The sequence below is a fragment of the Bombina bombina genome, chromosome 3 (assembly GCF_027579735.1).
Source record: "Bombina bombina isolate aBomBom1 chromosome 3, aBomBom1.pri, whole genome shotgun sequence".
Taxonomy (NCBI): domain Eukaryota; kingdom Metazoa; phylum Chordata; class Amphibia; order Anura; family Bombinatoridae; genus Bombina; species Bombina bombina.
The window spans coordinates 1,068,498,070-1,068,518,648 of record NC_069501.1 but is presented as its reverse complement, the minus strand read 5'-3'; positions in this window follow the sequence as shown (position 1 = coordinate 1,068,518,648).

Sequence of the window (20,579 nt, the reverse complement as noted above, 5' to 3'; positions counted from 1 at the left end):
AAAATTGTTATCAATGGAGGTTTTTGACATGGGCCCATATTTATCAAGCTTGAAGGGCCGCTGCTCCATAACCCTGTCCGCCTACTCTGAGCAGGCGGACAGGAATCACCGAAAATCAACCCGATCGAGTATGACCCCCCTGCTGGTGGCCGATTGGCCGCGAGTCAGCAGGGGGCGGCGTTGCACCAGCAGCTCTTGTGAGCTGCTGGTGCAATGTTAAATGCGGAGAGCGTATTGCTCTCCGCATTTAGCGAGGTCTTGAAGACCTGATCTGCACTGTGGGATCAGGTCCGCAAGACCTTTAATAAATATAGGCCATATTGTGCATAAATAGTCTTGGTTTGTGATTACTAAATTGATATCCTTGTAGACTATCGGCTAGATTTAGAGTTTGGCGTTAGCCGTCAAAAGCAGCGTTAAGGGGTCCTAACGCTGCTTTTTACCACCCGCTGGTATTTAGAGTCAGCCAGGAAAGGGTCTACCGCTCACTTCCCTACCGCGATTCCAGGCTACCACAGATCCCCTTACGCCAATTGCGTATCCTATCTTTTCAATGGGATCTTCCTAACGCTGGTATTTGGAGTCTTGGGAGAAGTGAGCGGTAGACCCTCTACCGACAAGACTCCTAACGCCAAAAAAGTCAGTAGTTAAGAGCTTTATGGGCTAACCCCGGAATATAAAGCTCTTAACTACTGTGCTCTAGAGTACACTAACACCCAGGTTTAGGGGTTAATAACTTTATTATAGTAGTGGCGACGGTGCGGGCGGGAGATTAGGGGTTAATAATTGTAGGTAGGTGGCGGCGATGTTAGGGAGGGCAGATTAGGGGTTAATACAATTTATTATAGTGTTTGCGAGGTGGGAATGCGGCGGTTTAAGGGTTAATACATTTATTATAGTGGCGGTGACGTCCGGTCGGCAGATTAGGGGTTAATAAGTGTAGGTAAGATAGCGGCGACAAGGGGGGGGCAGATTAGGGGTTCATAAGTATAATGTAGGTTGCGGCGTTGTCCGGAGCAGCAGATTAGGGGTTAATAATAAAATGCAGGGGTCAGCAATAGCGGGGGCGGCAGATTAGAGGTTAATAAGTGTAAGGTTAGGGGTGTTTAGACTCGGGGTATATGTTAGGGTGTTAGGTGCAGACTTAGAGAGTGTTTCCCCATAAGAAACAATGAGACTGCGTTAAGAGCTGAACGCTGCTTTTTTGCAGGGTTTTTTTCAGCCCAAACTGCCCCATTGTTTCCTATGGGGATATTGTGCACAAGCACGTTTTAGCTGCTTACCGCTACCGTAAGCAACGCTGGTATTGAGGGTTGAAGTGGATCTAAGTTAGGCTAAACGCACCCTTTTTCGAGCCTAACGCAGCCCCTCAGACATCTCTAAATACCAGCGTTGTTGGAAGGGTGCGTTGGGAAAAAGAGCAGCGTTAGCTAGACATGTGCACGGCTAAAAAATTCGGTTCGTTTTCGGTTCGGATCGATTCGGACTTTTCGAATTTCGTTTCAGATCGAATCGGATTCGGCAAAATTTGAATAAATTCGTTTCGGATTTATTCGGATCCGAATAAATTCGTTTTGGATTTATTCGGATTCGGCTGAATTCGGTTCTATTCCGTTCCGAAATTCGGTATGTTTTTAGTACACTAACACCCATTTAGTACACTAAGTCACTAACACCCATAAACTACCTATGAACCACTAAACCGAGGCCCCCCCACTTCGCAAACCCTATAATAACATTATTTAACCCCTAATCTGCCGATCGGATATCGCCGCACCTACATTATAGCTATTAACCCCTAATCTGCTGTCCCTAACACCGCCGACCCCTACATTATAGTTATTAACCCCTAATCTGCCCCCCCCAACGTCGCCGCAATCTAACTACAAGTATTAACCCCTAATCTGCCGACCCGATATCGCCGCCGCCTACATTATAGCTATTAACCCCTAATCTGCTGTCCCTAACACCGCCGACCCCTACATTATAGTTATTAACCCCTAATCTGCCCCCCCCCCAACGTCGCCGCAATCTAACTACAAGTATTAACCCCTAATCTGCCGACCCGATATCGCCGCCGCCTACATTATAGCTATTAACCCCTAATCTGCTGTCCCTAACACCGCCGACCCCTACATTATAGTTATTAACCCCTAATCTGCCCCCCCCCAACGTCGCCGCAATCTAACTACAAGTATTAACCCCTAATCTGCCGACCCGATATCGCCGCCGCCTACATTATAGCTATTAACCCCTAATCTGGTGTCCCTAACACCGCCGACCCCTACATTATAGTTATTAACCCCTAATCTGCCTCCCCCCAACGTCGCCACAATCTAACTACAAGTATTAACCCCTAATCTGCCGACCGCAAATCGCCGCCACTATAATAAATGTATTAACCCCTAAACCACCGCACTCCCGCCTCGCAAACACTATAATACATTTTATTAACCCCTAATCTGCCCTCCCTAACATCGCCGCCACCTACCTACAATTATTAACCCCTAATCTCCCGCCCCCAACGTCGCCGCTACTATAATAAGGTTATTAACCCCTAAACCTAAGTCTAACCCTAACACTAACACCCCCTAACTTAAATATAATTTAAATAAAACGAAATAAGTTTACTATAGTTAAATAAATGAATCCTATTTAAAACTAAAGACTTACCTGTAAAATAAACCCTAATATAGCTACAATATAACTAATAGTTACATTGTAGCTATTTTAGGATTTATTTTTATTTTACAGGCAACTTTGTATTTATTTTAACTAGGTACAATAGTTATTAAATAGTTAATAACTATTTAATAACTACCTAGCTAAAATAAATACAAATTTACCTGTAAAATAAATCCTAACCTAAGTTACAATTACACCTAACACTACACTATCATTAAATTAACTAAATAAATGAATCATATTTAAAACAAAATACTTACCTGTAAAATAAACCCTAAGATAGCTGCAATATAACTAATAGTTACATTGTAGCTATTTTAGCATTTATATTTATTTTACAGGCAACTTTGTATTTATTTTAACTAGGTACAAAAGCTATTAAATAGTTATTGACTAATTAATAGCTACCTAGTTAAAATAATTACAAATTTACCTGTAAAATAAATCCTAACCTAAGTTACAATTAAACCTAACACTACACTGTCATTAAATAAATTAACTACAAGTACCTACAATTATCTACAATTAAATAAACTAAAGTACAAACCCCCCCACTAAATTACAAAAAAAAACAAACACTAAATTACAAAAAATAAAAAAATATTACAAGAATTTTAAACTAATTACACCTAATCTAAGCCCCCTAATAAAATAACAAAGCCCCCCAAAATAAAAAAAATGCCCTACCCTATACTAAATTACAAAAGTTAACAGCTCTATTACCTTACCAGCCCTGAACAGGGCCCTTTGCGGGGCATGCCCCAAAGAAAACAGCTCTTTTGCCTGTAAAAAAAAAAAACTCAATCCCCCCCCCCACATTACAACCCACCACCCACATACCCCTACTCTAACCCAAACCCCCCTTAAATAAACCTAACACTACCCCCCTGAAGATCTCCCTACCTTGAGTCGTGTTCACCCAGCCGGGCCGAAGTCTTCATCCGATGGGGCAGAAGAGGACATCCAGACCGGCAGAAGTCTTCATCCAAGCGGGGCAAGAAGAGGTCTTCCATCCATCAGAAAAGTACAAAAAAACAAACACTAAATTAGCAAGAATAATAAAATATTACAATAATTTTAAACTAATTACACCTAATCTAAGCCCCCTACTAGCTATTAATATAGCTACAATATAACTAATAGTTACATTGTAGCTATTTTAGGATTTATATTTATTTTACAGGCAACTTTGTATTTATTTTAACTAGGTACAATAGCTATTAAATAGTTAATAACTATTTAATAACTACCTAGCTAAAATAAATACAAATTTACCTGTAAAATAAACCCTAACCTAAGTTACAATTACACCTAACACTACACTGTCATTAAATTAACTAAATAAATTAATCCTATATAAAACTAAATACTTACCTGTAAAATAAACCCTAATATAGCTACAATATAACTAATAGTTACATTGTAGCTATTTTAGCATTTATATTTATTTTACAGGCAACTTTGTATTTATTTTAACTAGGTACAATAGCTATTAAATAGATATTTACTGTTTAATAGCTACCTAGTTAAAATAATTACAAAATTACCTGTAAAATAAATCCTAACCTAAGTTACTATTAAACCTAACACTACACTATCATTAAATAAATTAACTACAAGTACCTACAATTAAATACAATGAAATAAACTAAACTAAAGTAAAAAACAAACAAACACTAAATTACAAAAAATAAAAAAAATTACAAGAATTTTAAACTAATTACACCTAATCTAAGCCCCCTAATAAAATAACAAAGCCCCCCAAAATAAAAAAATGCCCTACCCTATACTAAATTACAAAAGTAATCAGCTCTATTACCTTACCAGCCCTGAACAGGGCCTTTTGCGGGGCATGCCCCAAAGAAAACAGCTCTTTTGCCTGTAAAAAAAAACACAATACCCCCCCCCACATTACAACCCACCACCCACATACCCCTACTCTAACCCAAACCCCCCTTAAATAAACCTAACACTACCCCCCTGAAGATCTCTCTACCGTGTCTTCACCCAGCGGGCCGAAGTCTTCATCCGATCGGGCAGAAGAGGACATCCAGACCGGCAGAAGTCTTCATCCAAGCGGGGCAAGAAGAGGTCTTCCATCCATCAGAAGTCTTGATCCAGGCGGCATCTTCTCTGTTCATCCATCCGGAGCGGAGCGGCAGCATCCTGAAGACATCCCACGCAGAGCATCCTCTTCTTTCTTGATCCGACGACTAGGTGACTGTACCTTTAAGTGACGTCATCCAAGATGGCGTCCCTTGAATTCCGATTGGCTGATAGGATTCTATCAGCCAATCGGAATTAAGGTAGGAAAAATCTGATTGGCTGATTCAATCAGCCAATCAGATTCAAGTTCAATCCGATTGGCTGATCCAATCAGCCAATCAGATTGAGCTCGCATTCTATTGGCTGATTGGAACAGCCAATAGAATGCGAGGTCAATCTGATTGGCTGATTCCATCAGCCAATCGGATTGAACTTGAATCTGATTGGCTGATTGAATCAGCCAATCAGATTTTTCCTACCTTAATTCCGATTGGCTGATAGAATCCTATCAGCCAATCGGAATTCAAGGGACGCCATCTTGGATGACGTCACTTAAAGGTACAGTCACCTAGTCGTCGGATCAAGAAAGAAGAGGATGCTCTGCGTGGGATGTCTTCAGGATGCTGCCGCTCCGCTCCCGATGGATGAACAGAGAAGATGCCGCCTGGATCAAGACTTCTGATGGATGGAAGACCTCTTCTTGCCCCGCTTGGATGAAGACTTCTGCCGGTCTGGATGTCCTCTTCTGCCCGATCGGATGAAGACTTCGGCCCGCTGGGTGAAGACACGGTAGAGAGATCTTCAGGGGGGTAGTGTTAGGTTTATTTAAGGGGGGTTTGGGTTAGAGTAGGGGTATGTGGGTGTTGGGTTGTAATGTGGGGGGGGGTATTGTGTTTTTTTTTACAGGCAAAAGAGCTGTTTTCTTTGGGGCATGCCCACGCAAAAGGCCCTTTTAAGGGCTGGTAAGGTAATAGAGCTGATTACTTTTGTAATTTAGTATAGGGTAGGGCATTTTTTTATTTTGGGGGGCTTTGTTATTTTATTAGGGGGCTTAGATTAGGTGTAATTAGTTTAAAATTCTTGTAATTTTTTTTATTTTTTGTAATTTAGTGTTTGTTTTTTTTGTACTTTAGTTTAGTTTATTTCATTGTATTTAATTGTAGGTACTTGTAGTTAATATATTTAATGATAGTGTAGTGTTAGGTTTAATAGTAACTTAGGTTAGGATTTATTTTACAGGTAATTTTGTAATTATTTTAACTAGGTAGCTATTAAACAGTAAATATCTATTTAATAGCTATTGTACCTAGTTAAAATAAATACAAAGTTGCCTGTAAAATAAATATAAATGCTAAAATAGCTACAATGTAACTATTAGTTATATTGTAGCTATATTAGGGTTTATTTTACAGGTAATTATTTAGTTTTATATAGGATTAATTTATTTAGTTAATTTAATGACAGTGTAGTGTTAGGTGTAATTGTAACTTAGGTTAGGGTTTATTTTACAGGTAAATTTGTATTTATTTTAGCTAGGTAGTTATTAAATAGTTATTAACTATTTAATAGCTATTGTACCTAGTTAAAATAAATACAAAGTTGCCTGTAAAATAAATATAAATCCTAAAATAGCTACAATGTAACTATTAGTGGGCTTAGATTAGGTGTAATTAGTTTAAAATTATTGTAATATTTTATTATTTTTGCTAATTTAGTGTTTGTTTGTTTTTTTGTACTTTTCTGATGGATGGAAGACCTCTTCTTGCCCCGCTTGGATGAAGACTTCTGCCGGTCTGGATGTCCTCTTCTGCCCCATCGGATGAAGACTTCGGCCCGGCTGGGTGAACACGACTCAAGGTAGGGAGATCTTCAGGGGGGTAGTGTTAGGTTTATTTAAGGGGGGTTTGGGTTAGAGTAGGGGTATGTGGGTGGTGGGTTGTAATGTGGGGGGGGGATTGTGTTTTTTTTTTACAGGCAAAAGAGCTGTTTTCTTTGGGGCATGCCCCGCAAAGGGCCCTGTTCAGGGCTGGTAAGGTAATAGAGCTGTTAACTTTTGTAATTTAGTATAGGTTAGGGCATTTTTTTTATTTTGGGGGGCTTTGTTATTTTATTAGGGGGCTTAGATTAGGTGTAATTAGTTTAAAATTCTTGTAATATTTTTTTATTTTTTGTAATTTAGTGGGGGGGGGTTTGTACTTTAGTTTAGTTTTTTTAATTGTATTTAATTGTAGGTACTTGTAGTTAATTTATTTAATGATAGTGTAGTGTTAGGTTTAATTGTAACTTAGGTTAGGATTTATTTTACAGGTAAATTTGTATTTATTTTAGCTAGGTAGTTATTAAATAGTTATTAACTATTTAATAACTATTGTACCTAGTTAAAATAAATACAAAGTTGCCTGTAAAATACATATAAATCCTAAAATAGCTACAATGTAACTATTAGTTATATTGAAGCTATATTAATAGCTAGTAGGGGGCTTAGATTAGGTGTAATTAGTTTAAAATTATTGTAATATTTTATTATTTTTGGTAATTTAGTGTTTGTTTGTATTTTGGTACTTGTATGATGGATGGAAGACCTCTTCTTGCCCCGCTTGGATGAAGACTTCTGCCGGTCTGGATGTCCTCTTCTGCCCCATCGGATGAAGACTTCGGCCCGGCTGGGTGAACACGACTCAAGGTAGGGAGATCTTCAGGGGGGTAGTGTTAGGTTTATTTAAGGGGGGTTTGGGTTAGAGTAGGGGTATGTGGGTGGTGGGTTGTAATGTGGGGGGGGGGATTGTGTTTTTTTTTACAGGCAAAAGAGCTGTTTTCTTTGGGGCATGCCCCGCAAAGGGCCCTGTTCAGGGCTGGTAAGGTAATAGAGCTGTTAACTTTTGTAATTTAGTATAGGGTAGGGCATTTTTTTTATTTTGGGGGGCTTTGTTATTTTATTAGGGGGCTTAGATTAGGTGTAATTAGTTTAAAATTCTTGTAATATTTTTTTATTTTTTGTAATTTAGTGTTTGGTTTTTTTTGTAATTTAGTGGGGGGTTTTTGTACTTTAGTTTATTTAATTGTAGATAATTGTAGGTACTTGTAGTTAATTTATTTAATGACAGTGTAGTGTTAGGTTTAATTGTAACTTAGGTTAGGATTTATTTTACAGGTAATTTTGTAATTATTTTAACTAGGTAGCTATTAATTAGTCAATAACTATTTAATAGCTTTTGTACCTAGTTAAAATAAATACAAAGTTGCCTGTAAAATAAATATAAATGCTAAAATAGCTACAATGTAACTATTAGTTATATTGCAGCTATCTTAGGGTTTATTTTACAGGTAAGTATTTTGTTTTAAATATGATTCATTTATTTAGTTAATTTAATGATAGTGTAGTGTTAGGTGTAATTGTAACTTAGGTTAGGATTTATTTTACAGGTAAATTTGTATTTATTTTAGCTAGGTAGTTATTAAATAGTTATTAACTATTTAATAACTATTGTACCTAGTTAAAATAAATACAAAGTTGCCTGTAAAATAAAAATAAATCCTAAAATAGCTACAATGTAACTATTAGTTATATTGTAGCTATATTAGGGTTTATTTTACAGGTAAGTCTTTAGTTTTAAATAGGATTCATTTATTTAACTATAGTAAACTTATTTCGTTTTATTTAAATTATATTTAAGTTAGGGGGTGTTAGTGTTAGGGTTAGACTTAGGTTTAGGGGTTAATAACCTTATTATAGTAGCGGCGACATTGGGGGCGGGAGATTAGGGGTTAATAATTGTAGGTAGGTGGCGGCGATGTTAGGGAGGGCAGATTAGGGGTTAATAAAATGTATTATAGTGTTTGCGAGGCGGGAGTGCGGCGGTTTAGGGGTTAATACATTTATTATAGTGGCGGCGATTTGCGGTCGGCAGATTAGGGGTTAATACTTGTAGTTAGATTGTGGCGACGTTGGGGGGAGGCAGATTAGGGGTTAATAACTATAATGTAGGGGTCGGCGGTGTTAGGGACACCAGATTAGGGGTTAATAGCTATAATGTAGGCGGCGGCGATATCGGGTCGGCAGATTAGGGGTTAATACTTGTAGTTAGATTGCGGCGACGTTGGGGGGGGCAGATTAGGGGTTAATAACTATAATGTAGGGGTCGGCGGTGTTAGGGACAGCAGATTAGGGGTTAATAGCTATAATGTAGGCGGCGGCGATATCGGGTCGGCAGATTAGGGGTTAATACTTGTAGTTAGATTGCGGCGACGTTGGGGGGGCAGATTAGGGGTTAATAACTATAATATAGGGGTCGGCGGTGTTAGGGACAGCAGATTAGGGGTTAATAGCTATAATGTAGGCGGCGGCGATATCGGGTCGGCAGATTAGGGGTTAATACTTGTAGTTAGATTGCGGCGACGTTGGGGGAGGCAGATTAGGGGTTAATAACTATAATGTAGGGGTCGGCGGTGTTAGGGACAGCAGATTAGGGGTTAATAGTTATAATGTAGGTGGCGGCGATATCGGGTCGGCAGATTAGGGGTTAATACTTGTAGTTAGATTGCGGCGACGTTGGGGGGGGCAGATTAGGGGTTAATAACTATAATGTAGGGGTCGGCGGTGTTAGGGACAGCAGATTAGGGGTTAATAGTTATAATGTAGGTGGCGGCGTTATTCGGTCGGCAGATTAGGGGTTAATAAAATAATGCAGGTGTCAGCGATAGCGGGGGCGGCAGATTAGGGGTTAATAAGTGTTAGATTAGGGGTGTTTAGAGACTCGGGGTACATGTTAGGGTGTTAGGTGCAGACTTAGTGTTTCCCCATAGGAAACTCCCATTGTTTCCTATGGGGAAATGCCGAATTTTAACCAGCTAATTCGGATTTATTCGGAGATACGGCAGCTATTTCGGATTCATTCGGTAGATTCGGAAGTATTTTAATTCGGAAATCCGAATCGATCCGAATCTCCGAATTTACAGAATTTACAGAATTTCCGAATTAATCCGAAACGAACCGCACATGTCTAGCGTTAGCTACGCGGGTCTTTACCGACAAAACTCTAAATCTAGCCGTATGTGTGCATAAGTGTTTTTATAACATTTCCAAGCTTTCTATGAATATATAAGCATCTCATTTATGTTCAGTAAATTTAAGGTTAATACTTTTGTTTTTAACCAATTGGAAGGCTGTAGAGGGTTTAAATTCTAGCTACAGATGCAGATAATTGTTTCTATGATTATGGGCATTTAAGACAGAAACTGGTAAGACTTTTATCTGGTGTTCTTAGAATTTTTTCCTTCCTGTTCATTGTTTTAGTGTATTGAAATAAAGATATTTTTATACTTTCAACTTCTTTTTTGCACATATGTACACACACATATATATGTGTATATATATATATATACATATTTAGATATGTGTATGTATGTATCTCTGTTAAAGGGCTTTACAGTCCTTTTTGTTTTCTTTCTAACACCTGAGACCTCATATATTTGAACCCTTATAACTTTTTATGCAATCTGTTTTTACATTTTTTATCAGATAGTGTTATTATGAGTGTCACTGTACTGATAAATATATTTTTTATGTTTTATGAGAAACTTTTTTGTAAAGTGTAATAGTTAACCAGAGCTCTGAGGTCACGGTAATCATTCTTGCGTAAATTGTGATTGTGCTCACGAATTTGCATTTACTTTCAACTAGTAATATGAATTTAACTTGCACACAAATTGCTGTAAAAAAAACAATAACACTTATGCGCAAAGGATAGCACTCCATTCGTAATCTAGCCCTTTGTAATTTAAAACAAATTTATTTTCCCTTTTGAAACAAACACCTATACTGAACATTTTAATACTGCAGTAATGTGTACAGCAGCAAACCTATTAAACCAAGATCGAGAAGAAGAAATGACACTCCCAACGAAAGGGGGGGGGGTTAGAAGAGATAGATACTAAAATATCCATGTTCTATTGGTATCTCAGACAGAGATACAATAACGCACCTTTCTGAGTGGTAAAAAAATGTTTTGCATGTAAAAACGCAGCCCCTTTTATTAGGTTGTGTTTTTAAAGAACAAAAATAGCTATTTCATCTTACAAAAATAAACCCAAAGAAGCTATTTCCCATGCAATTTATACTCTACAACTGGCAAAACAAGTAATTGGAAACACATTAAAGAAAAAACAATGTTACAGAACACTATCCCTTTAAGCATAAAACAGCTTCTCAAATTAATTTAATGATATGCAAATCTTGTTGATAGCTAATTTAGAAATCTCTGTCTACATAAGGGGCTATTTTTGATTGCTCACAAGTTTAACAGTTTTGCCAAAACAATTTATAGATTATAAAAGCAAATGCAGATTGTGACGTCATTACATTTTATTTTCTCTCCTCATAACATTTCTAACAACTGAATAAATAACTCAATTAGTATTTTTTGTGAAACACTCAATGATTTTATATTGGGTTACATTTTCTTGGAAAATAATTTAATCTTTTATATATAATGAACATACCACATATTCAAAGGAAACCTCTGATTCATGTTTGGCTCAAGGGCCAATAGCACATACTTGTCAGAACAGTGTGTCCCATATCTTGACTTTGTTAATAAAATTTACATTAAACAATGTAGCTGTGCGTGAACATATTCATTATCATAGAAAGTTAAGGGCGTGAAACTTTAAGCATGCAATTATTTTGTTATGCTCTAAAATAAGCTATTGTTCCTTCATCCACCCTGTATATTTTATATTAAATGTCATAAATTTCACTAAAATGGATCTTATAGAATGATAATCTTAAAAATAAAAGGAATGTCACTTAAATTCAGTTCCCTTCTTAAAACAAAATCTAAAACAAAATCACTGTGTAACTAATAAAATAAAACAATATATATTAGTGCTAACAAAAAAATACACACTCCAATGTGCTAAGAACTTAAAAGGATATACTGTAGTCCTCTAAAGTGTTATGTTCTGTTCCTTTGCGGGGCTGCAGACCTCAGAGAAAGAGAACTATTATATAGTGAACCTTTGTGTGGAATAAGTAATAACAGGATGGGGAAGAACCTTACTCACGTGGAGGAAAGACAGCGCACAGTTAAACTAATAGATTCAGTGGCAAAAAAAGAGAGAGAAAGAGAGCGAGACAGAGAGAGAAATAGAGAAAGAGAGAGAGAGGGAGAGAGACAGAGGAAGGGAGGGAGAGAGAGACAGATGAAGGGAGGAAGAGAGAGAGAGAGAGAGAGAGAGAGAGAAAGAAAGAAAGAAAGAAAGAAAGAAAGAAAGAAAGAGAGAATCACACAGAGACACAGAGGAAGGGAGGGAGAGAGAGAGATAGATAAAGAGAAAGAGTGAGAGAGAGAGAGAAAAAAGAGAGAAAAAAGGAGAAAGAGAGAGAAAGAAAGAGACACAGAGAGAGGGAGAGATAGATAGAGGATGAGAGGGAAAAAGAGAGACAGAAGAAAGGGAAAGACAGATAGACTGAGGAAGGGAGGGAATGGGGAGAGACAGAGGAAGGGGGGAGAAAGAGAGACATAGGAAGGGAGGGAGAGAGAGAAACAGAGGGAGGGAGAGATAGAAAGACATAGAGAAAGGGAGGGAGAGAGAGACACACACACACAGAGGAAGGAGAGAGAGAGAAACACACACAGAGTAAGGGAGAGAGAGAGAGACAGAGGAAGGGATGGGGAGAGAAAGAGACAGAGGAAGGGAGGGGTGAGACAGAAAGAGAGAAAAACAGATAGAAAGAGAGAGAGCGAGAGATAGAGAGAGATAACATTTCCCCTTTCCAAGCTGGAATATTTTAAGCAGTTGTCTGCCAAAAACAACAATGTATTGCAATCTTCACAGACAATTAAATAGCTCATATTTATCAGTCATGCAGGCCGTAGAGGTATTGCGGCTTCTCCCAACAAACACGTCACCTACAAAAATGCTCCCGCACTGCTGAACTTGCCTGGAGAAAATCCCGCTGTGAACCCGATTTTATGCACTATAAGTTCATTCTTTACTCTTACACCTCTGCCCTTCGCTTAGCTAAGCAAACCTACCAAAAGACTCTTCTCCATTTTCAACTCTCTCCTCCACTCACCTGCACCACCCCCCTCATCTGCATTCAGTGCTCAAGACCTTGCTGACTATTCTTTCAATAAAACACTTGCAATCCGAGGAAAAATCCAGACACAAACCTGCAATCTCCCAATTCCACTCCCAGTCACCCCCTCTGCCACTCTCTGCACCCTCCCCCCAACCACTGAGAGTGAAGTGGCTTCCCTTTTGTCTTCTTCACACCTCACTACCTGCCCACTCGACCATATTCCTTCACATCTAATTCCTTCTCTGTTTCCCACCCTCACTCCGGCTCTTACTCACATATTAAACCTATCCCTTTCTACCGGCTCATTCCCTGTCTCTTTCAAACATGCAAAGGTCACCCCCATCCTCAAACCCCCCCTTGACCCTAACTCCCCTGCAAACTACCGCCCCATATCACTGCTCCCGCTAGCTTCAAAATTACTTGAAAAACTAGTCTTCAATCGCCTAACCCTCTTCCTGTCCTCCAACTCATTGCTCAACCCCCTTCAATCTGGCTTCCGTCTCCAACACTCATCTGAGACTGCCTTCACCAAGGTTACTAACAATCTCCTTTCTGCTAAAAACAAAGGCTACTACTTCATACTCATCTTACTTGACCTCTCTGCTGCCTTTGACACTGTTGACCATCCCCTTTTCCTACGGTCTCTCAGCTCTTTTGGTCTCTGTGACACTGCCCTCTCCTGGATTCACTCTTATCTCTCTGACAGATCCTTCTCCATCTCTTTTGCTGGTGACTCCTCCTCTCTATTGCCTCTGTCTGTTGGAGTACCCCAAGGCTCTGTCCTGGGTCTTCTACTCTTCTTTATTTACACTTCTTCACTCGACAAACTTATCAACAGCTATGGCTTCAGATATCATCTCTATGCTGATGACACCCAGATCTACCTTTCCACCCCTGCACTCTCTCCTTCTGTCACATCAGCGACTGCTTATCTGGCATTTCCTCCTGGATGGCCTCTCACCACCTAAAAATAAATATGTCCAAGACCGAACTACTTCTAATTCCCCCCTGTAACTCCACTCCAGTTTCTAATTTTTCTATCACTGTTGGCGGCACCACTATCTCCCCATAACCCCAAGTCCGATGCCTCGGAGTCCCGCTTGACTCAAATCTGTCCTTCATTCCCCACATCCAACTGCTCTCTTCATCCTGCCACAACCACCTTTGCAATATCTCCAAAATGTGTCCGTTTCTGAATGTTGAAACTACTAAAATCCACTCCCTGGTAATTTCCCGACTTGACTACTATAACAACTTACTAACTGACCTCCCTCTCTCCCGCCTCTCTCCCCTCCAATCCATCCTAAATGCATCTGCTAGGCTAATCCACCTCTCTCAATGTTCTGTTTCTGCTGCACCTCTCTGTGAGTCCCTCCACTGGCTCCCCATTCACAACAGAGTTAAATTGAAAATTCTCACCCTGACCTATCTGACCTATAAAGCCCTCACCAATGCTGCCCCACCCTACCTGTCCTCACTCATCAACAAATATACTCCTGGCCATCGCCTAAGATCCAACAATGACCTGCTTCTTGTGTCCTCTACCATCACCTCCTCTCATGCTAGACTACAGGACTTCTCTTGTGCGGCACCAACCCTCTGGAATGCACTTCCTCGAGCTGTCAGACTTGTCCTTAACCTCTCCTCCTTTAAACTTTCCCTAAAGATCTTTCTGTTCAGGGACTCTTATCATCCGACTTATTAACAAACTAACTTCACTTAACCAACAGTTGCCCTCTATCTCCTCACTACTTTCATTCTCACCTTTGCAGTCCCCACCTCCTGTTTCCCATCCTCCTACCCATCTAGATTGTAAGTTCCCATGGGAATAGTGCCCTCAATTCCCCCTGTATTTGTCTTATCGTATTGTTTCTCCATTGTACTGTTAACCTTGAACCCATGGGCAGCGCTGCGGAATCTGTCGGCGCTTTATAAATAAATATTAATAATAATAATAATAATCTCAGACAGAAGAAAAACACCTTTAAAACAGATCTATACCCATCATTTTTCATTCATAAAAGCACATAAAAGATTTCAGCCTTTGAACCAGATGTTGAGAATCCCTCAAATAATTATTTTACAGTTTGAACATCATTTGTTTAGAAGGCAAAGAAAGATGGTATAAGAGAAATATGATAGATAAGATTAATAAAACCCTGTATATTTTATATTAAGGGCCCAAATTATCAAGCTCTGAATGGAGCTTGATGCCCCTGTTTCCATGCAAGCCTTCAGGCTCGCCAGAAATGTCAGTTATGAAGCAGCGGTCTAAAGACCGCTGCTCCATAACTTGTCCGCTTTCTCTGAGGCTGCGGATATCAATCCGTCTGATCCTATGTGATGAATCTGATCGACACCCCCTGCTAGCAGCTGATTGGCTGCAAATCTGCAGGGGCTGTCGGCATTTATCGATGTGCGGCGGACATGATAGGCTACATTGTATCATGTTCGCTCGCACTTTAATAAGTCGAAAGAAAGAGAGAAACACACAGAGACACGGAAGAAGGGAGGGAGAGAGAGTGAAAAGAGAGAGAGCGACAGAGAGAAAAAGAGAGAGAGAAAGAGACACAGAGAGAGAGAGGAAGGGAGGATGAGATAGAGAGACAAAGGAAGGGTAGGAGGGAGAGACAGAGGATGGGAGGGAAAGAGAGACAGAAGAAAGGGAAAGAGAGAGAGACTGAGGAAGGGAGGAAATAGGGAGAAATAGACAGAGGAAGGGTGGGAAAAAGAGAGAGAGACAGAGGAAGTGAGTGAAAGAGAGAGAGAGACAGAGGAAGGGAGGCAAAGAGAGACAGTGGAAGGGAGGGAGAGAGATACAGAGGAATGGAGGGAGGAAAAGAGACACAGAGGAAGGGGGAGAGAGAGAGAGACACAGAGGAAGGGAGGGAGAGAGAGATACACACACACATAGGAAGGAGAGATATAAACACACACAGAGTAAGGGAGAGAGAGAGAGACAGAGGAAGGGATAGGGAGAGAGAGAGACACACAGAGAAATGGGGGAGAGAGAGAGACACAGAGGAAGGGATGTGGAGAGAGAGAGACAGACAGACGAAGGAGGGGAGAGAGAGAAAGAGACAGAGGAAGGGAGGGGGAAAGAGAAAGAGAGAAAAACAAAGAGAGAGATAACATTTCCCTTTTCCAAGCTGGAATATTTTAAGTAGTTGTCTTCCAAAGACAACAATGTATTGCAATCTTCACAGGCAATTAAATAGTAGGGGTATTGTGGCATCTCTGACAGAAGAAAAACACCTTTAAAACTCACCGTGATGGACAGTCTATCGACCTGGTTTTTTCCTACCTCTGCTCTATTTCTGACCTCACCTGCTGCCATTTTCCCATTTCAGACCATGACCTGGTCACCTATAATATTAATGCTACCACTAAACCCCATGCTCCATCCCGCACCTGTAGAAATCGACACGCTGTAGATCCGCTCCAATGTTCAATATCATTCAAGATCTCCTCTATTACACTTCCATTATAACCTGCCGTGATCTCGCTACAACCCACTATAACAAAACTCTCTCCTCTGCACTAGACACACTTGGCCCTTCCCAACTGCGCGAAACATCATGCCATCAGTTACAGCCCTGGCACTCTCAGCAAACATGCTATTTGCAAAAATGCTCCCATACTGCTGAGCATGTCTGGAGGAAAACTCACTCTAAACCTGACTTTCTCCACTATAAGTTTATTCTTCATTCATACTCTTCTGCCCTTCACTTAGCCAAGCAAACCTACTTCTCTTCTCTCATAGCTACTCTTTCCTCAAACCCTAAATGACTCTTCTCCACCTTTAACAATTTCCTCTACCCACCTGCTCCACCCCCTTCTGTGCTCAAGAAGACTACTTTTTAAACAAAACACGTACTATCCAAAGCAACACCAACCTGCAATCTTACAACAACAGGCCCAGTTACTTCCTCTGCCACCCTCTGCATCTTCCATCCAGCTACTAAGAATGATGTTTCTTTTTTACTATCTTCCACATGCCTCACTACTTGCCCGCTCAAACCTATCCCTTCCCATCTAATACCCTCCCTGTCTTCCACCCTCACTCCTGCTCTTACTTACATCTTCAACCTATCTCTCTCTACCAGTTCATTCCCATCTTCCTTCAAACATGCAAAGGCCCCTCCCATGCTCAAAAAACCCTCCTTAACTCTAATTCTCCTGAAGCTACCACCCCATATCACTGCTTCCTCTAACATCAAAACTCCTTTTAAAACTAGTTTACAATTGCCTAACCCACTTCCTGTCCACCAACTCTTTGCTTGACCCCCTGCAATCTGGATTCCGCCCCAAACACTCAACTGAGACTGCCCTTACCAAGGTTACTATCAATCTTCCTACTGCTATAAGTAATGGCCATTACTCTATACTTATCTTACTTGACCTCTCAGCTGCCTTTGACACAGTTGACCACCCCCTCCTCCTACAGACCATTAGCTCTTTTGGCCTCTGTGAAACTTCTCTTTCTTGGATTCACTCTTATCTTTCTCACAGGTCTTTTTCTGTGTCATTTGCTAGTGACTCCTCCTCTCCAATGCCTCTGGCTGTTGGAGTACGTCAAGAATCTGTTCTGGGTCCTCTACTCTTATCCATTTATACTTCCTAACTGGGTAAACATATCAACAGTTACGGCTTCAAATACCACCTCTATGCTGATGACACCCAGATCTACCTCTCCACCCCTGCTCTCTCTTCCTCTGTCCTTTCTCATGTCAGCGACTGCTTATCTTGTATTTCTTGCTGGATGGTCTCTCACCACCTAGAGCTTAACATGTCTAAGACTGAGCTCCTTCTAATCCCCCCTCAAGCTCTACACCGACTTCTGACTTTTCTATCCCTGTCAATGGCATTACCATCTACCCATAGATAGATAGATAGATAGATAGATAGATAGATAGATAGATAGATAGATAGATGAATGATAGATATAGATAGATAGGTAGCTTGACAGATATGAAGATAGAGATATAATACAAATGTCAGTGTTTCTGTTACTAAGCAAGGCACTGCTAACAACTTCAGCTCTCTCATTTCACCACTCATAGCTGTCAACAGTAGAGGATAACACCACAGAGTGAACTTCAACTACTGGCCCATGTAGGACTGCCGGGGTGCCAGGAGCCGCCATCTTAATTGGGGAACAGAAACGGGGTAGGATGTTATTCCGTGGTGTTAGCCTCTATTGTTAACAGTGAAATCAGAGAGCTGCGCATGTTTTTATCAGTACCTTGCTTCCGGGATTCCAGGAGCCGCCATTGTTACAGAAACAGGGAAGGCATTTAAGTTCACTCAACAGGGTACATATTGAATAAGTAACTCACAGCCACGCAGTAATCAGAGTTCTTTGCCCAACACACTGCCACTCACCTCTTATATTAGGCGATACTGCTCATACTCCCCCCCTTCTCACTGCGCTAAATCTGGACATGAGTAAACTCTGAAACACAGCTGCGACTGCTGCCACCATAGTTGAGTGTTGATATGCTGCTTCTGATTCATTTATCCACCCAGGGCAGTGGTGGTGAACACAAGGGCAGCTGCAGTATAGCCGCTCTACTCCCCCCACCTCCTCCTCCTTTCTCTACAGTTATTGCCTGCATGTGTGAAAATCTTCCAGATCAGAAGGCTTTAAAAAATAAAGTTATATCACACACATACATAGAAACATAGGACCATTTTCATAAGTTGTCCCAAAAAATTTCAGTCGTCCCGGACTACTGGACGACTGGGTTTTTCAACCCCTGGGTATAGATATAATATTGTACTAAAAAAATCATCATCAATATACAGAATATGTATATATGAATAAATAGAACAAATTATGCAATGTACAGAACATTGGAAGGTGAAATATTCATATTTTCATGTCGGGTTAGCGGACATGAGAATATGCAATTGGGTTTTTGCGAGAGTGGGGTAGGGTTTTTCTACTTTTTTTTCTCCATTAACTTCTATGGGAGAATACGCTATTGTGCACGAGATATTGTTTTTAGCACGTGTTGGGTTAGTTTAAGCGCAATGATGTTTTACTTTTAACTCATAATACCAGCGCTAAATAGTGCTCCACTTGTAAGCTAGCCCAATATGTGGGACAGATGGTTTAATACCTTCGAGTCATCTGTTTAAAAGGACATTAAACACTTATATATTTTATAAGCATAGTATTGAGGTTATTCCCCGCGTCCCTCTACTCATGGGTACCGCTATGTTGAAACCTATCTTTCACTACATTCCAGTGCTGAGATGTTTACACATGTGCAGTAACTCTCCTACAAATACCTGAAGTGTAACATAGGTTCCATAATCTAGAGCTTAGTGTTTAGTGTTTTACTTTAAATACCTTAGCTCATATTTGATATATTTAAAATAATTTCAAGAAATATTATTTTGACAAAATGCATTATCTAGGGTAAGTTAAAGTTATTATTTTACTTTAGTATTCTGGCAAAGACTGGTTCTAGTCATTTTATTATTATTTTTTTTATTGAGGTAGCATTTTCACATAAATACATACACAGTAAAAATCATGACAAAACTTGTCTCAGAAAAAAAAAAAAAAGATACAGAATTCACAACAATGTGTAAGTTTGCATAATGTTCATTAGAGTTAGTTGCGATCAGCTTCCTCTTTTATTATTACTGTTTTCGTACTCAGACGCACCTCCCATGAATGCCAGAGCCGCAGTTGCGTCCAGACATCACAAAGTCCAAAGGAAGGCAGATGAACTGATACACCTCAAACTTGTGTAGGATAATGTGATATTATTAATGTAAGGCAAACAATTGAATAACAGGAAATGCTTAGTAAAATGTTCATGTTAGAGCCCGAAGAGCCACCTTGCATGGAGATAATAGTCAGGGAAAGAGAAAGTGGAAAAAAATGAGGAAGAAGGAATTGTGTAATAGTTAAGCGGGAGGAAGGTCTTCAAGGGATGGAATCAACTCCCCACCTACTCAATACAAACTCCCCCCCCTCTACATGCCTCAGACCTTTAGAACTTGTCCCACAGGGCCCAGGTTAAGCAATAAAAGTCTGATTGTCCCTCCACTCTTAGGGAATATTATTAAATTCTTTGGATATAGATAAGGATATCTAGGACCATTGGGAAACTGATGCGGTATCGCTTGCCCACTGCCTGGTAATTGCTCATTTAGTAGCTAGGAGGATGGAGACACATAGGGCCCTAGCTGTTTTTTGCAAGTCTGGCAACCCTAGGTGGAAGAGGGCAATGTCGCTTGGTTGCACTAGTTTCAATCAAAGTAGTAAGTCTGCAACCTGGGACCATAACAAACCCAACTTACATCAGTCGACCATATATGTAAGTGGGTACCTCTCTGCTCACATCCCCTCCAACAGCTATCCTGTCACAGTGGAAACATTCTATGCAAGCTAGACAGGAACATATGCCATCTAAGCAATATTTTAATGTACCTTGGATAGCCCTTTGCAAGACCACATCCCAATGCACTATTCTTAGGTCTCTCTAAGTCCCTCGTGGCTTGGGACTTCTTGAATAGAAGGGAATTTAGTAAGTTTTTGTAATGAAAAGACAGAGATCCCTGCAAGGATTTGCCTGTGATCCATCTCTGTTCCCACTGTGTTATTGTGTGTTGATGTTAATCTGAGGTACTCAAAAGATAACTGTCTAGGTAAGCCAATGTCTTGGAAATCATTGGGGAATAACACGACTGTCTCCACTATATAAATTCGATACCTGCTTGACCCCTAACGCACCGCAACGGTTGG